Here is a 7,323-nt window from a genome sequence, read left to right on the forward strand (position 1 = left end):
AGGGACATCAAAGACAGGACAGCTGGTTCACACAAGGAGCGAGTCAGATAAACATCAGAACTACACACCCAGTAATCACATTAAGTGGAATCAGATGCGCACGGAGAAGCCGCCAGTCACAACACCCACACCTGTCCTTTCCTTCCCTATGTCAAATCAAGCAACAGCCCTCGTCGGCACCTGACTCCGTGGACCGCCCTGTGCCATCTTGAACAAGGATCCATTCTCTTGTGATTTCTGCATGCCGCATTCTCCTGTCCCCAACTCCTTCCCTAATGGCTTCATGCCCATCTCCTTCAAAAGTTCTGCTTCTGTTATGAGCAACTGACGGATTCACAGAGCTCTGATCCTTTTCTTGCTTCTCTCTTCTGAACTCTTGGGCAATATCTGTATTATTCCAAGAACACTCAAACAATCCTTCTTTTAGTCAAGAAGTGCCTCAGTCTTCCCAAAGCACTTTCTCAATGAGTCTGTGTCTTGCAGTAAGGACCCATGTGCTGAACCTGAGCTGCATGTACTCAGTGTGTATCTTGGACTGCTGCATGTTGTAAGTGCTCACAATTAGCTCAGCTGCTGATGAAAACTGGGCAGAACTGTGGGAAATGATAATTCATTCAAGTACTCGGGCACAGTACTGGGTCATCCCGCCTCGGCAATGAGAATTACAGAGCTCAGTGAGCTAGGCACAGTGAGTAAAACAGCTTCTCAGATAAGCATCCATCAACTGCAAGAGACTGAAACAGAGACAGAGGGCCAACTACTATCTCCCGGTATCCACAGAACCTGGGTATAGAGCGTGGGGGTACCAAAGTCTGTGGCTGCCCCAGCTCCCTGCACTACGGTAAAGTACTTGCCAGCAGCGATACAGTTACGTTCTCCTGCACCTTCAACGTGGTGGAGTTGTTACATGTCAATGGTTGTTACAGTATGCTGCTTAGGAAATGATTCCAAGAAAAAGATCTGCGTGCATATCATATGATTGGAAAACATTTTCATTCTGTGGTTGGTTGATACAGATGTGGAGTCCACAGATATGGGGGTATTACTGTAAATGAGAATTCACAAAGGTGATTTATCTTTAATTTTTTTGTGTAATGGGAATTTTCTACATTATATAGAAATTACATTTGTAATTAGGTATTTTTAAAAATTAAAGTTCTTCTATAATCATCGTATATTGACAGGACAAGAAAAAGAAAAGTGTATATATGCGTGTGTTTGTATCTGTGTGTCTGCATGTATATGAGTATGTGTGGAGAGAGTCTCTATGTGTATGTGTGTGCATGTGTGTGTATCTGTGTGTCTGTGTACATGAGTGTGTATTTATATCTGTGTCAGTGTACATGAGTGTGTACTTGTATATGTGTGTCTGTGTGCAAGAGTGTTTGAGAAAGTCTCTGTGTATGTGTATATATGTGTGTATGTACATTAGTGTATGAGAGTCTTATATGTATGTATGTGTACAAGAGTGAGTGTGTACATTTGGATCTGTATGTCTGTGTGTTTATGAGTGTGTTGGTGGGAGAGTCTCTGTGTGTTTAAGTGTTTCTTTTGGGTATGGATGTACATGTATGTGTGAATGTATGTTTGTGCATGTATGTATACATGTGTATATATGTATGCATGTGTGTTCATGTGAGCATGTGGGACTCTAGTCAGAGTAGTGACATACAAAAGAGGACCATTATCTACTGACAGGAATTCTAGAAGTTGAAATGCCAGGAGTTACGTCATGTTTTTATTCAATAAAAGTGCGGTATTGCCCCAACTCTGGAATGAACAGTTGTCTAAACTGCCTTATTTTTCCAATGACTTTTAGGGGAGACTCTGGCAAAGAGAAATGATTCACTCAATGACCTGTCACCTTTGATTTTCATGTACTAAACACAGAAAACTACTTACAGATAATAAATTGCCAGCAATGTGGCTGCCTTGTGTTCCATAGGAGTCTGCGATGAGTCCCAGACACCGACATGCCAGTCGACTAATGTGAGCCACCAAGTGAGCCACCCCGCCCCATCGGAGACGCTGAGCATGTTTTTCAAGGCACTTCATTGCCCGAAAGTCTCAGAAAACAACATGGAAATGAACTGTTTCTCACATTAAACTGAAAGAGGCGGCAGCTTCTTTAGGTATCAGAGTAATGAGGAAACTTGGTTGAGAACAAAGAGATCTGCTTGAAAGCTGGTGCTGTCTGGCTGCCTCACCTTCCCACTGGGTGCGGTGGAAGGGGATGTTCCCGCACTAGTTAATAGATTATGGAGAAGAGAACACACTTCTCTTAGAAATCTGTCTCTGAGTAGAAGAGTGATTGTGCCGCGCTCCTGCAAAGGCCCGCACCAGTGGCCGGCCGCCAGGCTGCACTCCCATGTGAACCTCTGCCGTGATTCTTCTGCACATGGCCGAGGCTAGCTTAGAGCCAGCCCTCTGCCATGTTATTTCTAGGGATGCCTGGCTTACAACACCGTGTTCCACCCACTTTGTGCTCAGAGGCTGTTTTATAGGATTGCATGTACAACTTTACCAGACCACATGGCCCCTACTGAAAACACTTCTGCAGAGTTGAATCTGTGTCACGTGAGTGGCACACACTGCGGCTGGTGCTGCTGCCTATGCAAAGCACTTGCTTTATTGTTTTAGTTTAACATCCTCTGAATGTCAAAATATATTCAGCTTTAAAGATATTCTACATTTTACTTGTTCGTGTTTGTGTCTGTATGTGTGCATGTATGTGTGTGTGGCATGCATGCCACCACACACATTTGCAGATCAGAGGGTAATTTGATGGAGTTGGCTCTCCCCTGGCATCCAGTTAGGTCCAAGGATGGAACTCAGGTTTTCAGGCTTGCTGAAAAACATCTTTACCTACTGACAACACCTTGCAGTTTCCTCCACTTACTTCTGAAATGGACATTCTATAGGAAAAGTGTAGTTACCAACTAACCTCCAAACTGGCCCTTCAGTGAAAATATTTCAGTTAGAATTTCAGGAAAACTTTACTTGGGATGAAAAGAGAGCCTACAAAGCCACAGGATCTTAGACTCCTTGGGAGTTTAACAACTGCAGTGATAATTTTGAAAAAGGCCTCACAACAAGGTAGAGTGATGACAAACGGAAAAAGAATGTTTAAAAGAGTAATAGCAAAACTTTGTGTATTTAACATGCAGGTTTCCTTCAGTCCAAATGAACAAACTCACACCTCACAGCATATGGTCACCACTACTGTGTCTGACACCCTTGACAGCGACATGTTCACCTTGTGTCTGACACCCTCGGTGGTCACACATACATCTTATGTCTGACATACTTGGTGGTCACACATCCACCTTGTGTCTGACATACTCGGTGGTGACATGTCTACCTCGTGCGTGTCTGATGTGCTCAGTGCTGACACATCTACCTTGTGTCTGACAGCCTGGGTGGTGACATGTCCACTTCTACCTGACACTCTCGGTGTTGACATGTAGACCTTGTGTCTGACAGCCTGGGTGGTGGCATGGCTTTTGGGCTGGGAAGGCTGACCCAACTGCATGTCTAGTGGTGCGGGACCCACACCTTCTGGCTTCCTGATCTCGGCATCCAGGTCTCCTAAGATAACTTGTGAAACAGGCTGCGCTGGGCACTTGGAATGCTGACATGAAGCGCTAGCCTCAGGCCTCTGTTCCTTGCGTGCAATTACAGCGGCTGGGTAAGTCCCTCCTTTCACACCCCACCCCTACCACAGCAATTCACCACAAGGGCCACAAGGGCCACAAGCCTCAGGCTGACACCTGGATGTCCTTTCGTGGACACTAAGCAGGGGTCGATTTTTGGATAACCTACAGCTGAATGTGAAAAGTCTAAAAACTGCTGCTTTTGATTGCAGATGCCATGGACATTCGAAGAATATTGAAGCTGTACATCAAAAAGATATTTGAGGACTAAGTCGGCCTAAGAATAAAATAGAGCTCTCATAAAATTGAGAGATCTCTTTTGTATCAAAGTATATTTATGAGATAATATTTCAACTGAAATGGAGAAAAAATGGAAATCCATTGCCATTACAGAACTATTTTGTTGATATGGCAATCTTATAATGAAATCAAAACCCCAGCTCTGTATCGCAAAGTGGAAGTCTGTGGCTTTAATCTTGGTTATCCTTACAGCACGAAGGTGCTCGTCAAACTTCGCTTGGGTTCTTATGAAAAGTCAGGCTAGGCTCTACCCCAGGACTTCACAGGACTCTTTCTCCAGCTCTGTGGCTGCCCAGAACACAAGGCTCATGATGGCTCACCGCAGTAGAAACGGGACGGTAGGTAACACAAGGCATTGCCAATCTTCTTGATGTGGCGAGAATTTGAACTTGATGGAGAGGAAAAGACTTAAGTACTGAGTCTTCATCACTCTCAATACAAAGTTAGTCATAAAAATAAAAGATGAATGCGATCAGAATACACTGTAGGAAATTCTCAAATAATTGACATAAATATATTATAAAAAGAGTGAGCGGAGACAGCTGCACAGCCTGGCCGGGGCTCAGTCTCAGGTGGGGACTCCGTCTAGATGCAGCGCCCTCATCCACTCTCAGAGAACCCGCTAGGGGAGCGTTTTAAGGTTTGACCAGAGTATCCCAGGTGTTGCTTTTAGCCTTAGTCTTAATGCTGAATAATATTCTACCACACGGAAATACCAGATTTATGCTCAGGTACTCATCAGTTGGTGGACACCTAGGCTGCTTCTACTTTTTGGCTATTATCAAAAGGGCTGTTATGAACAAGTGTGTGTGGATTTAGTTGGATGTAGGAATGAAATGTCATGGACACATGTTTTTAATGAAGACCTCAGTCATCTTGAAGCTATACATTAAGACAGTTTTCAGCCAAGCATCATAAGAGAAAAACAGACCTTTGTACCCGTTTCCCTTTAGTTTCACTCTTCTGTTTTACAGGTTCTCATGTTTATATATTGTATTCGAAAACAAAGTAAAGAACACCTACAATTAGAATGTGTGTTAAAAATTATACAGAACCAAGAGATCGGTCCACTCAGCACACCTCCAGTCCAGACACAGAGCCAAGCTTAGCACACACTGTTTGGTCTTTATCAAAAATCAAATGATGCTCTAAGGGAAGCTTGCATTTTCACCTTCCACGGACACGTCCGTACCATCTGCACAGATTGATTACACTTTAATAAAGCTATGCTTATTCATTTTACTGTGATATGATTTGACCAACCCTCGATTCCTTTCTATTATAGAGCACAATGACCTTCTTGTACATACATATAATTTTGAAGAATCTCACAGATTTTCTCAGAGGTAAAGTAGGGGCTTTTAGGATTCTTAGAATTGAAATTTTAGTACATATTGGCCGTTTTCATCTAAGAAAGTCATTTCACTCTACACGCCCCCTCAGCTTGGAGGAGGCACAGACCTTCCCAACTGTTTCCTGGTGACAGGCTAACAAGGCTACACTTGGAGTGAAATGCAAAGCACAGTCTTCAATAAGATTTGGGTTTTGTGTGTCTTCAAATCTTGGCATCCTTGAACCGTTTCAGCATTTTGGTTATAGGTCACCGATACTCAACTTTACATCATAGGACTGTGTCCAATGAATTCTTTATATGATTCTTTTGACCCTGTCTATATGTACATTCTCGCTTACAAAATGCTTTAGTTTTGGTCTATCTCTTACCACAAGGATATTTTATATTTTCACATCCTCTCTTTTTCCATTTTGATTCGTCCACCAATTCCTCTAATAGCTTAAGCTATCACTTTTATCCTATATTAACGTTAGCTCCCAATATTTAAATTTCTTTCTAGATTCTATTTTGTCCCATCGACCTCTTCATTCTTAAAGTCAGCATCAAAATGTTTTAACTGCTTAAGATTCATTTAGCTGTGTCCTGTGTTATTAGCTTGCATAAATTGTTTTTTCAAAGTTGTTTCAACCCCACTTACTTATTCTAATAAATGAGCATTATCTTAACTGGAGTTACTTCATATTTTTCTTCAGATCTTAAGCCATGGCAATTATTAGTAATATGCATCTAGTAGAATACGCTCCATCTTCCAAAATTCAAAATTAAAGGATCGATATGTTGGTGTTAAGCTGCGACAATGAATGGACAGAATCATTCTGGTTTATCCTGAATTCACGGGAGCAACAAGAGACCAGGCGGTAGGAAGCTGTCTACGCTCCACCTCAACTGAACGCACAACTACGCCAACCACCAAAGGAAACAAGGTAACCGAGCCATAAAAAATACATTAAAGTTCAAACAAATTAGAACCAAAAAAACCCTCAATAAAATTATCATCTGGAACCGCTATAAAAATCCTGTGTTAAAATACCAATGGAACCACCCAATGGGCTTAACCAGAGATTAAGTAAAAACATGATTACAGTATCAGAAATTCATAGCTGAACAGCATTACATTAATTTCTCATTTTCCTTGAGATTACTCGTGTGTACTTATCTCCCCAATAAAAAATAATGCAGGAAATGATGAACAAATGAAATTTTATTTTCACCATGATTAAATTTCCCTTCTCAAAAAGTCTCCATCTTTTTAAATCACTATGAATTAAACTACTGTGCTTCCTTTATTGCAAAAGTTCTATGCCCAGAATGCTAATGTGGACTAGGAGATTCCGGGACCACTTCAACGCAGTCTGATAACCCAGTCTTTGCCCACAGTTTGAAACGTGGCTGTGAGAGGAAACCATCCCACAGAAGTCGTTAATTAGCAGTAATAGGAAATACCCCCACTTCTTCTTTACCCAAGTGCCTCAATTCCATTTATCCCCCAAGTCAAAGTAGAGGGAGATGCTCCTGCTAAGCTAAGGGTGACTTACAAACATTCCCTATAATCTTCACTGCCGCCTTCACTGCTGGGCGTTAGCACTATACCTTGTCCTGGAGACCTCTGCGCTTTCCTACCTTATCCAAGGTCACAGCATAAAGGAAACTCCGTTTCTTGCTGCCTGCCACCCATTGCATCTCCTCCTCCAGTTCCTGGTTTTCAGAACAATTTATCTTCCTTTTCACCTATGTTCCAGCAACTGCCTGCTGGTAGTTTCTATAAAGTTTTATTGGCACACTCTTACATACCATGTACATATCTCTAGTAGATGCTGGTGCTGTCGTACAGCAGAGGTGAAAGGCTAGGACAGAGACTACAGGGTCTCCAAGTCTAACATTCACTGTCACTTTACCAGACTGACACACCAGCATCTGCTGTAGCCTGGCCACTGCTGTCCTCAGAGACAAGACATTGTCTACATACAAGGTACTCTTGAAAGGACAGTTTGCAGAATTTTTTTTTTTTTTTTTTGT

General features: G+C 42.2%; 1 protein-coding gene across 1 annotated transcript in view; it reads right to left on the reverse strand.

Annotated features, from left to right (window-relative positions):
* Rarb (retinoic acid receptor beta) overlaps nt 1–7,323 on the reverse strand; it is a 460,578-nt gene that overhangs the window by 452,623 nt on the left and 632 nt on the right. The gene's annotated exons all lie outside the window — the stretch shown is intronic.

Source organism: Nannospalax galili, unplaced genomic scaffold (genome assembly GCF_000622305.1).
Source record: "Nannospalax galili isolate Female #2095 unplaced genomic scaffold, S.galili_v1.0 scaffold215, whole genome shotgun sequence".
Taxonomy (NCBI): Eukaryota; Metazoa; Chordata; class Mammalia; order Rodentia; family Spalacidae; genus Nannospalax; species Nannospalax galili.